The sequence below is a fragment of the Rhinolophus ferrumequinum genome, chromosome 14 (assembly GCF_004115265.2).
Source record: "Rhinolophus ferrumequinum isolate MPI-CBG mRhiFer1 chromosome 14, mRhiFer1_v1.p, whole genome shotgun sequence".
NCBI classification, from domain to species: Eukaryota; Metazoa; Chordata; class Mammalia; order Chiroptera; family Rhinolophidae; genus Rhinolophus; species Rhinolophus ferrumequinum.
This window is the reverse complement of record NC_046297.1, coordinates 27,467,961-27,486,269: the sequence shown is the minus strand read 5'-3', so window position 1 is coordinate 27,486,269 and position 18,309 is coordinate 27,467,961. Positions and strand designations below refer to the sequence as shown.

The 18,309-nt window shown below is 34.2% G+C and overlaps 1 protein-coding gene and 1 pseudogene across 2 annotated transcripts in view; one reads left to right on the top strand and one right to left on the bottom strand.

Annotated features, from left to right (window-relative positions):
• SNTG1 (syntrophin gamma 1) overlaps positions 1-18,309 on the top strand; it is a 468,529-nt gene that overhangs the window by 277,952 nt on the left and 172,268 nt on the right. The gene's annotated exons all lie outside the window — the stretch shown is intronic.
• LOC117034157 (tigger transposable element-derived protein 1-like) lies at positions 3,026-4,750 on the bottom strand (annotated as a pseudogene).

Below are 18,309 nucleotides of genomic sequence, written 5' to 3'. Positions count from 1 at the left end.
ATTAAATAGACTGTCTTTACCCCAGTGTAAATTCTTGCTTCCACTGTCGTAGATTAATTGACAAGACAGGTATGGATTTCTTTCTGGGCTCTCTATTCTGTTCCATTGGTCTATGTGTCTGTTTTTATGCCAATACCATGCTGTTTTGATTACTATAGCCTTGTAGTATGATTTGATGTCAGGTAGCATAATACCTTCCTATTTGTTCTTATTTCTCAAGATTGCCACGGTAAATTTTTATACTTATTATAGGATATATTTTTATAAGGTGGAATTCCTTTACCTATGTTCATAATTGGAATAGCAGTTTTATGTAATTTGTACTTTTTAAGTGCCATAAAATAAGACAGTTAGGTTTATAGTCAATGTGTTAATTTTAACAAGGAAATTGATAAATGGCAAGCCTCCAATATACAATAACTTTAAGTGAACAGACACTGTTTTCTACAATAAATTTTGAAACTCCCCACAAGTATAGTTTCCTATAACAAACATTTATAATTCAAGGTGTATAATTCAACAATCCTTGGAATTATTAAATCAAATATTTCATGATTTTAACTTTTATTAGTAAACAGAATACAGAATAAATAAAATATTAAATTACATTTTATGATGACTTGTTTGTGAATATTCACTAACTTAATCTCATCTACTCAAATAAGGTTATTTGTTAATTCAGTCCTTTGCAGACACACAAAAAATACTTTTATATACTTAACTGTGGCATGTGGTCTTATAATTTTAATGAAAGTTGAATTACAGATATTTTAGGCTTACAATAATTTATTTCATCATTAGATATAATTTAGTTTTATAAAAACATCTGATTATCTGATAGGTTTGGAGATTAAGAGTAGAAAGAAAATATTCTATTCAATGATCAAAAAAACGCATATTCCAGAGTTTATGTCTTGGATAGTCCCCTTGTGACTTCACACAAAGAATTTTCACAAACTGCCATTTTTCACATCATTTTATCATAAAAAATATATAATGACTTTTCACAATTTTCTCTCTTTATAAAAATAAATATATTAAAATGATCTTTGTTATGTACTGATTTTAAAATAAATGGTTCTCTATGAAAAATTAAAAAATACTTCAAAAATGAAAGAAGAAATATGGGTCTCATAATGTCAATATGCAGAGCTAATTATGTTTTTTGATTATTAGTATGCACTTTTGTGTACGTAGCATACATAATGTAATTTTTACTTCAGTTCCTGTTTTTCTTATCATTCTAACTTTAAAAGTTATACACAGCTATTTTATTGCCAGCTTTTTCCCATGTTGTTTTGAAATCTGGTTTTCAATGTTGTATCATGGTATGTATATGCAATCTCCCCTTAATATAAATTTATTTTTTATTCTTTATTCTTTTTTATTCTTAAACTTACGCATATTGATTCAATAAATAGCCTGTGTATGCTTGCTCGTATGAATTTCTGATCATTTCCTTAGAAAATTCCTAACAGCAGAATTATTGAGTCAGAGATTATTTTCATGACTGTGCTTATATATATAGTTATATATCACAAAACTGCCTTCAACAAATGTTATTTTAAAATAATCTCTCTACAGCCACATTAGAGTGGCCATTATTGCCATTTTAATTTCAGTGCCTCACACTAGAACTCATGTATTTACTTTCTTTTGTGAGATAATTTATTTCTTCACCTCTGGCAGAAAACTACCTTTGTTGACCAATAATATTGCATAGCTTCGATAAATTTATTTCGACTTCTAAAGAAATGTTTTATCTGTTCATATGTCACGAATTTCTGTTAGTTGTTTGGTTTACTGCAGCCACATACCAACTGTGATCAGCTATCCTAGGATGAACAAAATGGCCCTGGAGGTCATTTTAAGTCAGAGGAAACAGAAAGAGAATGTAATACTCTAAATTTTCTGAGAGAATGAGGTCAAGTCCAGTTTAGAATGTTAGCACAGTGATATTGCTTTTAGAAAACCTAATAGTTTTGAGCTAAAGTAGTCTGAAGCAGTATTGATAACCCTTTGTTGAGCTATGGGATTCTAGCCTTAGGGCAGACCTTATATATTCTGTAACTTGATCCTCCATTTCTTATTATCACCAACTTTCTAATTAATAGTACTTCGTTTATGTATTATACTTTTACAACCAGTATCTCCTTTATTTGTAAGTTGATCTTTTCTCCTGAAGAAACATTTATTGTTTGTTTCCTTAAGATGATAGGAAGTCATGTTCCTGGCAGTAACCATTTAAGGACACCACTGAGTCCTCTGGAAGACACAAAGAAAGGTTATTCTCTCTACCATGTGAGACATTCATATAATCAAAGAAATGTTTCTTCTTCTGTGTCTTTTGTATGGCCTAAACATACATTTCTTTACCAATTTTCTTTGGCACTTGCTTTCCAGAATCTTCAACATTTTTGTTAACCTTCACTAAGCATACATTAATTGGTCAATTTCCCTATTATAATATGGTTCCAAAATAATGACAATAATAATGGATCTTTAGTGAGCTCTTTACTTGTATTATTCTGTTTAATCTTACATGACATGTATGTGCTAAGTTCTATGACCCCACATTACACATGGGGATCCTACACATGTGGAGGTAAAGGAGCTTGAGCGGAATTACACAGCTAGTTATTGACACGATTAGGTGCTAGACTCCAAAATGTGACCACATCCAAATGACCATACATGCATTGTTCCGGATATAGCAGACACTATAGGGCTCAAGGGCTTTATTACTTCATTGTTGTAGGTACTATATTTAATTAATATTGTGAAGGATACCATCTGACAGTTAGCATACCTCAAAGATACTATGGGTTTGGTTCTATACCATCACCATAAAGCAAATACTATAATAAATCAAGTCACACAATTTTTTGGTTTCCCAGTGCATATAAAAATTATATACACAATATAATGTGTATAAATGTATATGTATACAATATAATGTATATAAGTATGTATAAAATGTAATGTACATACCTTAATTACAAACAATTATTGATAAAAAAAAATGCTAGCCATCATCTGAACCTTCAGCAAGTCTTATTTTGCTGGTGTGGGGTGTCTTGCCCGGATGTTGATTGCTGCTGACCATCAGGTTGGTGATTGCTAAAGATTGGGGTGTCTGTGGCAATTTCTTAAAATAAGACAATAAAGTTTACCACATTGGTTGACACTTCCTTTCACAAACAATTTCTCTATAGCCTGCAATGCTGTTCAATAGCTTTTTACCCACAGTATATCTTCTTTTAAAATTGGAGTCAATCCTCTCAAACCCTGTAACTGCTTTATCAGCTAAGTTTATGTAATATCCTAAATCACAGTATATTCACCAAAAGTATATTCCATCTCAATAAACCACTTTCTTTGCTCATTTATTAGAAGCACCTCTTCATCTGTTAATCATGCAATGATACCAATTCAATCACCTTTTCAGGCTCCATTTCTAATTCTAGCTCTCTTGCTATTTCTAGCAGGTCTGCAGTTACTTCCCCCACTGGAGTCTTGAAACCCTTCAAAGACATCCATGAGAGTTGGAATCAACTTCTCCTAAACTCCTTAATGTTGACACTCTGACCTCTTCCCATGAATCACAAATGGTCTTAATAGTTTCTAGAGTAGTGAATCCTTTCCAGAAGGCTTTCATTTTGCTTTGCCCAGATCCATCAGGTGGATCACTATTTATAGGAGCAATAGCTTTATATATTTTTTTTAAATAATAGGTCTTGAAAGTTGAAACTACTTGATCCATGGACTCCAGAATAGATATGTGTTATCAGGTATGAAAACAATTGTACATCTCCATTAGAGCTCACACATAACCAGGTGCATTGTCAATGAGCAGTAATATTTTGAAGGGAATTTTTTTCTTGCACAGTAGGTCTTGTCCATGAGCTTAAAATATCCAGTTTATAATGTAGTACACATTATAATGTAGTACATATAATGTAGTGCTGTCATCTAGGCTTTGGTATTTCATTTATAGAGCATAGGCAGAGTAGATTTAGCATAATTCTTAAGGCCCGTAAGATTTTTGAAATGGTAAATAAGCATTAAATTCAATTTGAAGTCACCAGTTCCATTAGCTCCTCCAAAAAGAGCCCCCCTGTCCTTTGAAACTTTGAAACCAAGCACTGACTTTTCCTCTGTAGCTATGAAAGTCCTAAATGGCACCTTCTTCCAATATATATAAGGAAGTCTGTTGTTTATGGTAGCCATCTTCATTAATTATCTTAGCTAGATCTTCTAGGTAACATGTTAAAGTTTCTACATCAGCATTTGCTGCTTCACCATGCATTTTTATGTTATGGGGATGGCTTCTTTCCTTAAACCTCCTGAGCCAGCCTCTGCTAGCTTCAAGCTTTTCATCTGCAGCTTCCTCACCTTTCTCAGCCTTCACAGAATTGAGGAGATTTAGGGCCTTTCTCTGCATAAGGTTTGGGCTTAGGAATGTTGTTGTTGGTTTGATCTCCTATTCAGACCACTAAAATTTTCTCCATATCAGGAATATGGCTGTTCCACTTTCTTACGATTCATGTGTTCACTGGAGTAGCACTTTTAAATTCCTTCCAGAACATTTCCTTTACATTCAAAAGTTCACTACTTGGTACAAGAGCCCTAGCTTTTGGCCTATTTTGGCTTTCAACACACTTCCCTCACTAAGCTTAATTATTTTTATCATTTGATTTATAGTGAAAGACTTGTGACTGTTCCTTACACTTGGGCAATTAGAGACCATTATATGGTTATTACTTGACCTAATTTCAACATTTTGTGTTTCAGGGAATAGGGAGACCTGAGGAAAGGGAGAGAAATGGGAGAAGGGTTGGTTAGTAGAGTAGTCAGAGGAGACACAATATTTATGGATTAAATTTGCAATTTGTATGTGGTGCCCCAAAACAATTACAACAGTAATATCAAAGATTACTGATCACAGATCATCATAACAAATATAACAATAATGAAATAGATTTTGTGAGAATTACCAAAATGAGACACAGAGACACAAAGTGAACAAATGGAGCCAACAGACTTGCTTGATGCAGGTTTGCCTCAGGCCTCCCATTTACATAAAATAAATAAACAACTAACTAACTAACTAACTAACTAACTAAATAAATAAATAAATAAATAAATAAACAAATAAAGCAATATCTGTGAAGTGCAATATAGCAAAGCACAATAACATGAGGAATACCTGTATATCAAGTCATCTACCTATACTGATCTTTCAGGCAATTACTTTTTTAAAGTAATCACAAATCACCATCTCATTGTACCACAGATTACCCTGATCATACCTAGTTAACCTTATAAAAGTAAGTGAATATTTTCACATTTAATACTCTTAAATGCCATCAGTTTGTTTCAGTCTAACAAAAACTATTTGGATCAACAACATATTAGCTAATATTCCCAAGTTTTTGCTACTGCAGTTTTGATAAGAATATCTTTTGCAATCAAAATGGCGGCATGAGGTGAGCCTCTGGAAATCTCCCCTGGAATTTACAATAAATTGAAAAACTATAACTCCACAAAGGACTCCTTGCACAGCAGACAGGCAAGACGAAGAGGCTCACTACTGAATTCACCTAAAGGAGGGCAAATTGCACAAGCAAGGGAAGAGGGAGAGAAGAAGTGCAGAGACAGGGCCTCGCAGGTGCAGGACGCAGACCTAGCTCAGTGCTCCGAGCTTGCTACATCCCAGAACTACTGCAACTGTGGGAGAGGGAAGAACTCTGACCGCTAGGGCTCTGTTTATGGCCCACAGGGCTGAGGGGACAGCATATAACACGGCTGAACCAATTGCTCACGGAAGAGACCTTGGAGCAAAGACTGAGGAAAGAAGGCTGAAAACGGTGGATTAAGCACTCACTGACATAGAAAACAGAAGCCTTAGGCACTGAGACTAGCCGGCCCCTCTCCACCCTCCCCGAGCTCACCCCACCCCCACCTGCCCAGTGCTAGAAGTGGAACAGTAGCAGTGTCAGATCAAAAGAACAGAATATTTGCAGTTTGAGAACTGTGGTCCGCAGACAAAGAGATGCAGCCCAACTAGTTACGGCAAAGGGGGGGGGGAGAGAGCCATGGAAGCAGGACTGGCTGTGGTGCTGATCACAGCCATTACTCTGGGCCACCTCTCACAACTCACCCAGCCCCTGTCCCCACCTATTCTGGTGGATCCCTGCAGGAGTAAACAGAACTGCTGAAACACAGGAAGAGCTTTGGAACATCAAAAGCTCTCCACATCCCCACAAGGACACGGCGTCCTATGACCAAGGCAAACTGTGAGCAGAGGAGAATCCCGCCTTCCAGGAAATCCCCCCATTGTGTGAGAAGCTGGAATAGTGCAGAGAAAACATAACACTACGATATGAGAGAGAGAAAAAAAGATGAAGTCAGAGAGAAAATAAAACATTTTACAAACATGCACTGGAAAACAAAAGAAAGACCTGTTTTCTATAAACCTGTTGCAGATCCCATTCCTGTAGATGCCCAGGAAGAAAAATAATAAATCATTAATTGCCATGAATAACCAAGGCAACAAGACAGCTCAGAAAGAAAGTGAAAAGTCTCCAGAAAATGAACTTAAAGATATGGAAATATGTGACTTAAATGACAGAGAATTCAAGACTGCAGTTCTGAAAAAACTCAATGAGATGCAAGAAAACACAGAAAGACAGTTTAATAAACTCAGAAACACAATCAAAGAACAACATGAACATTTTACCAAAGAGATTGAAATTTTAAAAAAGAACTAAATACAATTTCTGGAGATTAAGAACTCAGTAGAAGAAATGAAGAATGAAATAGCCAGCTTAGATAGTAGAGTTGACCAGATGGAGGAAAGAATCAGTGACATTAAAGATAGAAACCTAGAAATAGCACAGATGGAAAAAGAAGGAGACTTGAGACTTAAAAGAAATGAAAGAACTCTACAAGAATTTTCTGATTCCATCAGAAAGAGCAATATAAATAAACATCCCAATTGAAAAATGGCCAGAGGACCTGAAGAGACATTTCTCCAAAGAGGACATACAAATGGCAAATAGACATATGAAAAAATGCTCAGCATCACTAATAACCAGAGAAACGCAAATAAAAACCACAATGAGATATCACCTCACCCCAGTTAGAATGGCTATCATCAACAAGACAAATAGTAACAAATGTTGGAGAGGCTGTGGAGAAAAAGGACCCTCATACACTGTTGGTGGAAATGTAGACTGGTGCAGACGCTATGGAAGGCAGTGTGGAGGTTTCTCAAAAACTTAAAAATAGAATTACCATATGAGCCAGCAATCCCTCTCCTGGGTATTTACCCCCAAAAAATCTGAAAACATTTATCCATAAAGACACCTGTGCTCCAATGTTCATTGCAGCTTTATTTACAGTGGTCAAGAAATGGAAACAACAAAAATGTCCTTCAATAGATGAATGGATAAAGAAGTTATGGTATATATACACAATGGAATACTATTCAGCAGTAAGAAAAGATGAAATAGGACCATTTGTGACAACATCGATCGATCTTGAGAATATATTGCTAAGCGAAATAAGTCAGACAGAAAAAACAGAGAACCATATGATTTCACTGATATGTGGTATATAAGCCAAAAACAACAAAAGAACAAGACAAACAAATGAGAAATAACAACTCATAGACACAGACAATAGTTTAGTGGTTTCCATGGGTAAGGCAGGTGGTAGATGAGGGCAAAGGGGATCAAATATATTGTGATGGAAAGAGAACAGATTCAGGAGAGTGAACACAGAATGGGATTCATAGATGATGTAATACAGAATTGTACACCTGAAATCTATGTAACTTTACTAACAATTGCCACCCCAAAAAACTTTAATTAAAAAAAAAAAAGGAAGGAAAGAGCAATATAAGAATAATGGTCATACCAGAGGGAGAAGAAAGAGAGGGGAGAACAAAGGGCATATTAAAACAAATAGCTGATGAGAACTTCCCAAACTTGTGGAAAGAACTGGATCCTCGAATCCAAGAAGTAAATACAACACCTAGTTAGCTCAACACCAACAGGCCTTCTCCAAGGCACATTGTATTGAAGCTGTCAAAAATCAAAGACAAAGAAAGAGTCCTCAAGGCAGCCAGGGAAAAGAAGACTGTAACCTATAATCTGTATCATCCGATTTCTCAGCAGAAACTCTACAAACCAGGAGGGAGTGGAACCAAATATTCAAACTATTGGAAGAGAGAAATTATGAGCCAAGAATAATATACCCAGAAAAGATATCCTTTAGATATGAAAGAGCAATAAAGACCTTTCCAGAAATACAGAAGCTGAGGGAATTTTCTAATACATGACCTGTACTACAAGAAATATTAAAGAAGGCTTTTGACCAACATCAACAGGGACAATTTGTGGCAAACAAAACATAAAAAGGGGGAGAGTAAAGTCCTGAACTGGAATGTGGGAATGGAGAAAGTAGGCATACGGAAGAAAATGGAATACTCTAAATTTCAAACTTTCTTTTAAATAAACTTATGGGTAACCACTCAAAAAAAAAAAAATCCAGAACTGAATATATATACTGTAATAAAAGAAGAAACTCAGGGAAACATCATAGAATACCACCACACAGAAATAACAGACAACAACAAAAAGGCAAAGAAACAATGGAGACACAATCTCAACAGAAAACTAAAGATAGAATGATAGGAAATCCTCACATATCAATAATCACCCTAAATGTAAATGGACTGAATACACCGATAAAAAGGCATAGAGTAGCAGATTGGATCGAAAAATTAAACCCAACCATATGCTGTCTCCAAGAGACACATCTCAGCCACAAAGACAAGCACAGACTCAAAGTGAAAGAGTGGATATTGACACTCCAAGCAAATGGTATCCAGAGAAAATCAGATGTAGCTATATTGATATCAGATGAAACAGACTTCAGGGTGAAAAAGGTAACATCAGACTATACATTTTTTTCTAGTGTACATGGAACATTCTCAAGAATAGACCATATATTGGGACATAAAGCTAACCTCAGCAAATTTAGGAATGTTGAAATCATACTAAGCATATTCTCTGATCACAAGTCTTTGAAATTGGATCTGAACTGCAAAAAGAAAGCAGGAAAAACCACAAATACATGGAGATTAAACAACATACATTTAAAGAACGACTGGGTCAAAGAAGAAATTAGAGAAGAGATCAAAAGATACATAGAAACAAATGACAATGAAAATACATCCTACCAAAATTTTTGGGATACAGTGAAAGCAGTTTTAAGAGGGAAATTTATGTCATTAGAGGCGTATCTCAAAAAACAAGAAAAATCCCAAATAAATAACCTCACGTTACATCTTAAAGAACTAGAAAAAGAAGAACAAATGAAACCCAAGGTAAGCAGAGGAAAGGAAATAATAAAAATCAGTCCAGAACTAAATGAAATAGAGAACAAAAAGACAATAAAAAAAATTAATGTGACAAAGAGCCAGTTCTTTGAAAAGATTAACAAAATTGACAAACCCTTTACTAGGCTTACTAAGATCAAAAGAGAGAAGACACTAATAAACACAATCGGAAATGAAAAAGGGGAAGTTATCATGGATGCCACAGAAAGATAAAGGATCATCCAAGAATACTATGAAGAACTATATGCCACGAAATTCAACAACCTAGAAGAAATGGACAAGTTCTTAGAAACATAGCCTCCCTAGGCTGAACCATGAAGAACTGGAAAATCTAAACAGACCAATCACCAGTAACAAAATTGAATCAGTCATCCAAAGCCTTCCCAAAAGCAAAAGTCCGGGACCACATAGCTTCATTAGTGAATTCTACCATACCTTCAAAGAGGATCTAATACCAATCCTGCTCAAACTCTTCCAAAAAGTTGAAGAAGACACAGTACACCCTAACTCATTTTATGAGGCCAAATTTACCCTGATACCAAAACCTGGTAAGGACAACACAAAAAAGAAAACTGCAGACCAAAATCTCTGATGAACACAGACGCAAAAATCTTAAACAAAATTCTAGCAAATCCAATGCAACAATGCATTAAAAAGATTATTCATCACGACTAAGTGGGATTCATCCCAGGGGCACAAGGATGGTTCAACATACGGAAATCCATCAATGTGATATATCACATATACAAAATAAAGGACAAAGATCACACGATTATATCAATTGATGCAGAAAAAGCATCTGACAAGATACGACATCCATTTATGATTAAAACACTTAATAAAATAGGTATAGAAGGAACATACCTTAACATAATAAAGGCCATATATAACAAACCCTCACCTCATCTCATAATTAACAGTGAAAAACTGAAGCCCTTTGCTCTACATTCAGGAACACGACAGGGCTGTCCCATATCACCTTCCGCTTTTCAACATAGTGTTGGAAGTCCTTGCCAGAGCCATCAGGCAAGAGAAAGAAATAAAAGGCATCCAAATTGGGAATGAAGTAGTTAAATTGTCACTCTTTGCAGATGGCATGATGCTATATAAAGAAAACCCTAAAGACTCCACCAAAAAGCTATTAGGAACAATCAATGAATACAGTAAAGTTGCTGGCTACAAAATCAATGTACAAAAGTCCATTGCATTCCTATATACTAACAATGAAATCTCAGAAAAAGAAATTACAACAAAAAAAAAATTCCTTTAATCGCAACAAAAAGAATAAAATACCTAGGAATAAACTTAACCAAGGATGCGAAAGACCTATATGCGGAAAACTATAAGACATTTTTAAAGAAATTGAAGAAGACACAGAAATGGAAAGATATTCCTTGGTCATGGATCGGAAGAATCAACGTAGTTAAAATGACCATATTACCCAAAGCAATATACAGGTTTAATGCAATCCCCATCAAAATCCCAATGGCATTTTTTAAAGAAATAGAAAAAAAAATCATCATATTTGTTTGGGACCACAAGAGACCCCGAATAGCCAAAGCAGTCTTAAGAAAACAGAACAATGCTGGAAATATTACACTCCCTGACTTTGGCTTGTACTACAGAGCAACAATAATCAAAACAGCATGGGATTGTCAGGAAAACAGACCCGGAGACCAATGTAATAGAATTGAGAACTCAGAAATAAAACCACATAAATATGGACAGATAAGTTTTGACAAAGAAACCAAAAACATATACTGTAGAAAAGACAGCCTCTTAAATAAATGGTGATGGCAGGATTGGAACGCCATGTGCAAAAGAATGAAACTGGACTGCTATCTGTCACCATATACCAAAATTAATTCAAAATGGATCAAAGACTTAAGCATAAGACGTGAAACAACAAACTGCATAGGAGAAAACATAGGTACTAAATTTATGGACCTTGGTTTCAAAGAGCATTTTATGAATTTGACTCCAAAGGCAAGGGAAGTAAAAGCTAAAATAAATGTATGGGACTATATGAAACTTAAAAGCTTCTGCCCAGCAAAAGAAACCATCGACAAAATAAAGAGGCAACCAACTGAATGGGAGAAGATTTTTGCAAACAGGGCCTCTGAGAAGGGGCTAATATCCAAAATATACAAGGAAGTCATGCAACTCAACAAGAAAGAACAAACAACCCAATTGAAAAATGGGCAGAGGACCTGAAGAGACATTTCTCCAAAGAGGACATACAAATGGCAAATAGACATATGAAAAAATGCTCAACATCACCAATCATCAGAGAAATGCAAATAAAATCCACAATGAGATATCACTTCACCCCAGTTAGAATGGCTATCATCAACAAGACAAATGGTAACAAGTGTTGGAGAGGCTGTGGAGAAAACGGAACCCTCATACACTGTTGGTGGGAATGCAGACTGGTGCAGCCAGTATGGAAGGCAGTGTGGAGGTTCCTCAAAAAATTATGAATAGAATTACAATATGACCCAGCAATACCTCTCTTGACCTGGGTATTCTGATATGTCTACATATGATTCACATAGCTAGGATGGCATAGGAATGCATATGTATTAAATTGTTTTTAAAAGCTTCTTTTAGATGACTGACACCTCATATTATTTTTCTTCCTAGTGTTTCTGTGATGGTGGGATTTTATACACTTCCTACAGATATAAGCACAGGTTCAGAGTGGTTACTTAAGCTGCTCAAAGTTTCTTCTGATATCAGAACTCAAAGGCAGATTTGCCTGTCTGAGAGCATACACTTTTTCAGGTGATTCTTCTAGATCTAGGAGTTTCTAAAATATATATTTTCAGGCATAACCACACTTATGAAGATATGTGTGCTGAATTTCCTTTGTACAACAAGCTCCTTTTAATATGTATTTCTTGTTAGAGTCTGCCAAAATGTTTCAAAAGTATGCTGAAAATATCAGTTAATAACCTACATTTGTATTGCTGCCTTTGTTATCTACATTGAAGTAGATAACAAAGGCAGCAATACAAATGTAGGTTATATAAATCAGTTCAAGAAATTAAGTTAAATATGCTCCTGAATTAGAAAGAACACAGTCTTCTATGTTATTATTAATGTTTCAACCATTTGCCCGTCATGGAAAAAGAAATGCAAATTAAAGTCTTAATTTGTTTCTCACAAAATTCTCATTTCTTTTCTGTTATTGATACTAATGTTTTGTTATTTGCACATTGATATTGTCTATTGCACACTTTTTTATTATAATGTGCTTTTATTAGTCTTACTTAATGCTTTTTCCCTGAATTCTACCATGTCTGGATATAAACACTATCACCTCTGTTTTATTCCATTTGCTTGGCATGTCTGCCTTTGCTCATCTTTTATTTTCAACTTTCCTGAGTCACCTTGTTTCATATGATTTTTATATATATTGCATAATTTTGTTTTGCTTACTGAACTAATATGACAGACTTCTTTTAATGAAGAAATTTACTTCATTTATATTAATTAAAATAACATGCGTTAATTCTACAATCCTATTTTATCAGTTTTAATAAATACATTATATTACTGAATACTTCCTGTTTGTGGTTACTTTCAGTTGAAAAGTTTTACCTTAGTATAATCCTCTAATTTACAATTATTCTCCATTTTATTAAATATGAGCTATAGAATCCCTAATTTGAAAAAAAAAGATAATGTACTAGTATACATTTATCCTTTCTTTTTTCTTTCCTAATGTCCCATGACTTCTATAAATTATTTTATATATTCAATATATTTACTTCCTCATTATTTTATCTTTAGCATTGAATGGTATATTTTGATAACTGACTATAATATATGATAAAGTCAGCATAATTATGCTATGGGTAGTTTTTTTTTCTCCAAACACTCCCAACTATTCTTATTTATTTTATTGCACATTTTAATGTTCAATGGTTTGAAACATTTAAATCCTCTTTTGTAACAATTGCCAATTCAATTTAGTCTTGCTTTTTAAAGACACTATAATTTCTACTATCCAGTACCATCTTGGTTTGTTTGTTTGTTTGTTTATACTCATTTCAGTTCTCTGGTTGACAGAGTTTGCCCTCTTATATTTTCTATAAGAAAATTATCTCTCTTCAGGAGAATAATTTTTCCATTTGTTTTTACATGTCCACAATTTGTAAACAGTGTCCTTTATGCTTGAATAGCACATTGGTATTAAAAGTTCACAGTTTCTTCCATTCAGAACATTATTATCTTCATGAGTCAAATTTTGCAATTGAGGGAGGTAATCGAAGCTAAATTGATTTTTTTTTTTTAATTAAAGTTTATTGGAGTGACAATTGTTAGTAAAGTTACATAGATTTCAGGGGTACAATTCTGTATTACATCATCTAAAAATCTCACTGTGTGTTCACCACCCAGAGTCAGTTCTCCTTCCATCACCATATATTTGATCCCACTTACCCTCATCTACCACCCCTTTCCTTTCTTACCCTCTGTTAACCACTAAACTATTGTCTGTGTCTATGAGTTCTTTTTTTCATTTGTTTGTCTTGTTCTTTGTTATTTTTGGTTTATATACCACATATCAGTGAAATCATATGGTTCTCTGCTTTTTCTGTCTGACTTATTTTGCTTAGCATCATACTCTCAAGATCCATTGAAGTTGTCACAAATGGTCCTATTTCATCTTTTCTTACCGCTGAATATTATTACATTGTGTATATATACTACAACTTCTTTATCTATTCAACTATTGAAGGACGTTTTGGTTGTTTCCATGTCTTGGCCACCGTAAATAAAGCTGCAATGAATTTGGAGCACACTTGTCTTTATGTATAAATGTTTCAGATTTTTTTGGTAGATACCTAGGAGAGGGATTGTGGGGTCATATGGGTTCTTAAATTTTGAGGAACCTCCACACTGCCTTCCATAGTGGTGCACCAATTTGCATTCCCACCAATAGTGTATGAGGGTTCCTTTTTCTCCACAGCCTCTCCAACACTTGTTACTATTTGTCTTGTTGATGATAGCCATTCTGACTGGGATGAGTGATATCTCATTGTGGTTTTTATTTGCATTTCTCTAATGATTAGTGATTTTGAGCATTTTTTCATATGTTTATTTGCTATTTGTATGTCCTCTTTGGAGAAATGTCTCTTCAGGTCCTCTGCCCATTTTTCAATTGGGTTGTTAGTTTTTCTGTTGTTAAGTTTCATGAGTTCCTTGTATATTTTGGATATTTGCCCCTTATCGGAGGCACTGTTTGCAAAAATCTTCTCCCATTCAGTTGGTTGACTCTTTATTTTGTCGATGGTTTCTTTTGCTGTGCAGAAGCTTTTAAGTTTCATGTAGTCCCATTCGTTTATTTTAGCTTTTACTTCCATTGCCTTTGGAGTCAAATTCATAAAATGCTCTTTGAACCCAAGGTCCATGAGTTTATTGCCTATGTTTTCTTCTATGCAGTTTATTGTCTCATTACCTGTGGTTTTTATGTCTGCTTTGTTTTGTTTTGTAGGGGAGATATTTTTCAAATGTATGCAAATTTTTATTACAATTTAAATTGTTATTGTAATATTTGCTGAATATTGTTTACTTTGAAATGACATTTTCTGTTCTTGTGTTGTAGTAAATATAAAGAGATATTATAATGATAATAAAATGATACTTCAAATGAAGTAATTTTTTTTTCCTGGTCAATACTGTAGAGCAGGAGCCAACACTATTCAGACATTCACAAACTTTCCTGAAACAGTTTACCCTAACAGATCCTTATTAACCATACCCAGATAATAAATACAAAATTCTGGTTATGAGAGGAAAAACATTTGATAATACTTTTCTTTTCCTCAGATTTAGAATGTTTGCAAATCCTCTATGCTTTGCATGACTGGAAGCTTTTTAAATATATCATTAGTGATATGAACAATTTTTATAAGCTGAGAGAATAATGAATCCCTAAAATTAGACATGCCATCCCTGCTCATAGAAGACGCATTTCAACACTTATCTGCTGTATATACTTCTATAAGATTCACACAGAGCACTGTATTTTATGACTTCAGAGCCATGTTGATTAGGTCATTTCCTGTGCTCTTATAAACTGTAAGTTCATTATTTTCTGTGCTTTTTAACATGCCATACTGTAGCTAGCACATCTCATAATCCAAAAATATTGGGAAGATATATTGTCTGATGAACTTATCTACTGTGTCAAAGGAAATGTATAACAATCTCTTCTGATATTGTTAATATGTATGACCTCATTACCTAGTCCAGAGCCTATGCATGGGAAATACTTGATTATTTTTTTTCAATTGACAAATCAGTTGATTTTCTCAATTACCTGAATAATTTTATAATTACTTTCAAGATTCAATTTCCATTGGGCATGTTATTGATGAGAAATCAGAAATGATAAAAGCTAAGTAGGGATTCTGAAAGGTTTAAATTATTTATGTAACTTCATATATGGTAAGATCATGAAATATGAAACTTGAAATCTTAATTTATGCCTATATCTGCATCTTTCTATAATTGTACAATAAAGGAAGAATATTGTAAGTTAAATCCGAAAGAAAGAGAGAGAGAGAGAGAGAGAGAGAGAGAGAGAGAGAGAGAGAGAGAGAGAGAGGTATTTGGCTTAGTTTCAGGTTTTAAGAGAACAGAATACAGAAATTATTTGCTTTAAGCTTTTAAATCCCTGGTCAATACGATGTGTGATAAAGGCAGCCTAGTGACGAAGCAATGGTCTCCGTTTTATGTAAACCAAATTTCTCCTCTCCACACTTCTTACTGGCTAAATGTCCTTGGTAGTTGTGCTAAACTATCTCTTCTAGTTGCCTGACCTGTAACTCAGTTGTTTTAAAATATGATGTGATTTAATAGATGTAAATAGCACAGCACTATGTCTGGCACATAGTTAATATACCAGCTTTGTGAAGAACTGCAAAACATCTTAGAGGTTACCCCACTACAACGTTATGCATTTTATATATACGTAGTGCAGAAACGTGAGATACCTGGGTCATGAACAAAGTTCTTCAGAGAGATCACAACCAGATATACGTTCAGAGTAACATCAGTGTTAGTCACCACACCTAGACCTGCAGGTAACACTATAAGAATTGATGGTGGTTTTGTTTTTATGGGTTTTTTTTGTTTGTTTGTTTTTTACCTGAATGTCAGGTTCTACCATGAGAAGAGAGATGAGGGAGAAAATGTTTATTTGTTTATGCACAGGCAAAAGATAATTGTCCCTTCCACTCCTAAAAGGAGAGATAGGCAACTTGTCCTTTTGAGACAGGATGGAAAGATCCTGGGCTCTCTGCTTAACATTTTGGAATGTAAATGTGTCACAAAGATATCTCTGGATTTTATGAGCTGGAGATGTCTCTGAACTCTGGGCTTTTATTTTTATTATTTTTAATTTTTTTTACATAAATATATTTTAAAGGAATGTCTAGCAGAGCCAGAATCCCTAGGATTGCATCTCATCCTTCAGAATATGTATATATTCTATAAATAAATAAATATATACATATATATACATATGTGTGTGTGTGTGTGTGTGTGTGTGTGTATATTTACTTTTCAATTACCATTGACAAACAATGTTATATTAGTTTCAGGTGTACAAAACAACATAGTTATTATACATTTATATATCTCACAAAGTGATCACCCAAATAAGTCTATTACACAAATGATAATGTACATAGTTACAGTTATTACAATACTAGTGACAGAATAGATAGATAGATAGATAGATAGATAGATAGATAGATAGATAGATAGACAGACAGATAGATGATAGATAGATAGATAGATAGATAGATAGATAGATAGATAGATAGATAAAGATATAGATATAGATATATTTTTTGGAATATATATATTACAAAAGAATATATATATTTGGATATTTTGGTCAACATTGCTCAAGCAGTAGTTTGCTGTAAACAGACGTGTCAGAAAGCTGATGGTAACCACTTTGAGCATCTCTTGTAATTACAGAAGCCAAACATGACTTGTATTCATTTTTTGTTATCACTATATATTGAATATTACAATTTTTTTAAATTAAAGTTTATTGGGGTGACAATTGTTGGTAAAGTTACATAGATTTCAGGTGTATAATTCTGTAATACATCATTTATATCTCACATTTTGTGTTCACGCCCAGAGTCAGTTCTCCTTCCATCACTATATATTTGACCCCGTTTACCCTCTTCTACAACCTCCCTTCCCCTTTACCCCCTGGTAACCATTAAACTATCATCTGTGTCTATGAGTTTTTGTTTCTTCATTTGTTTCTCTTGTTCTTTTGTTGTTTTATATACCACATATCAGTGAAATCATATGGTTTTCTAATTTTTCTGTCTGACTTACTTCGTTTAGCATTATAATCTCAAGATTCATCTATGTTGCCTCAAATGGTACTATTTCATCTTTTCTTAAAGCCAAATAGTATTCCATTGTGTATATATACCACAACTTCTTTATCCATTCATCTATGGAAGGACCCTTTCCTTGTTTCCATGTCTTGGCCACCATAAAAAAGCTGAAATAAACATTGGAGCACATATGTCTTTATGATTAAGTTTTTCAGATTTTTTTGGTAGATACCCAGGAGAGGGATTGCAGGGTCATATGGTAATTCTCTTCTTAATTTTTTGAGGAACCTTCACACTACCTACTATAGCAGCTGCACCAATCTGCATTCCTACCAACAGTGTATGCAGGTTCCTTTTTCTCCACAGCCTCTCCAACACTTGTTACTATTTGTCTTGATGATAGCCATTCTGACTGGGGTGAGGTGATATCTTATTGTGGTTTTTATTTGCATTTATCTGATGATTAATTATGCTGAGCATCCCTTTCATATGCCTATTGGCCATTTGTATGTCCTCTTTGGA